We start from the raw sequence: 798 nt of genomic DNA on the forward strand, positions 1-798 counted from the left end.
AGCTCAAATCACAAATTTCAAACTGGTTTTCTTGAGCATGAAAATGAGTTCACTTTACTCACATGACCTCCAAAGTTACTAGATCTCAGTCTATAGAGCACCTTTGGTATGTGGTGGAATGGTAGATTTTTATCATAGATGAGCAACAGATAAATGCCTGAGGAATCTTTCCAGTGCCTTGTTGACTCTATGTTACAGAGTAAAAGCAGTTCTGAAGGCAAAAAGGGGTTCATCCTGGTGCTAGCAAGGCATACGTGATACAAGTCCCATCCAATGCCGATGATGCATCTTTACTGTACTTAGCCTTGAATGAAAGACTTTTGAAGCAAAAATAAAACAGAAATAAAATAAAATAATGTTATCACCACAATCAGATAGCAAAGACTAGCTCTTCTTTATTGTAAAACAGGCCTAACTTTGCTTTTATTCTTTATTTGGTGCGGGTGACTTCATAGTGACTGGAACGGCTGATAATACTTGTAAAGCTGCATACACACTGAAAGTGATTTGCAGTGACGTGGTGATGAGAGACCACAGAAAGTAAACGATATTCACTTCAAGTGACTTTGGGCAAAAAAAAAAAAAAGTGGCTATCACCTATTTTTCGTAGGTGATAGCCACTTTGTTTTCTGAACTTTCGGGCGAGAGACTGAAGCAACTACCAATGAGAGTGAAGAAATGCACTGATTGACATCTGACCTTTTAGTAAATACAAAGGGGATCACCTAGGTAACCTGAATCTGGAATGTCCAAAAGCATAGAGCCTTTAGCTTCAAAGCGATGCGCGATGAGCAAATT

The 798-nt window shown here is 38.7% G+C and overlaps 1 protein-coding gene across 1 annotated transcript in view; it reads right to left on the reverse strand.

Annotated features, from left to right (window-relative positions):
- Positions 1–495: 495 nt before the first annotated feature.
- LOC113031247 (beta-glucuronidase-like) overlaps positions 496–798 on the reverse strand; it is a 19,718-nt gene continuing 19,415 nt past the window's right edge. Inside the window, exon 13 of the mRNA XM_026183273.2 lies at positions 496–798. This exon is cut by the window's right edge and continues 402 nt beyond it. The gene's annotated coding sequence lies outside the window, so the exon portion shown is untranslated.

Source organism: Astatotilapia calliptera, chromosome 10, assembly GCF_964374335.1.
Source record: "Astatotilapia calliptera chromosome 10, fAstCal68.1, whole genome shotgun sequence".
Taxonomy (NCBI): domain Eukaryota; kingdom Metazoa; phylum Chordata; class Actinopteri; order Cichliformes; family Cichlidae; genus Astatotilapia; species Astatotilapia calliptera.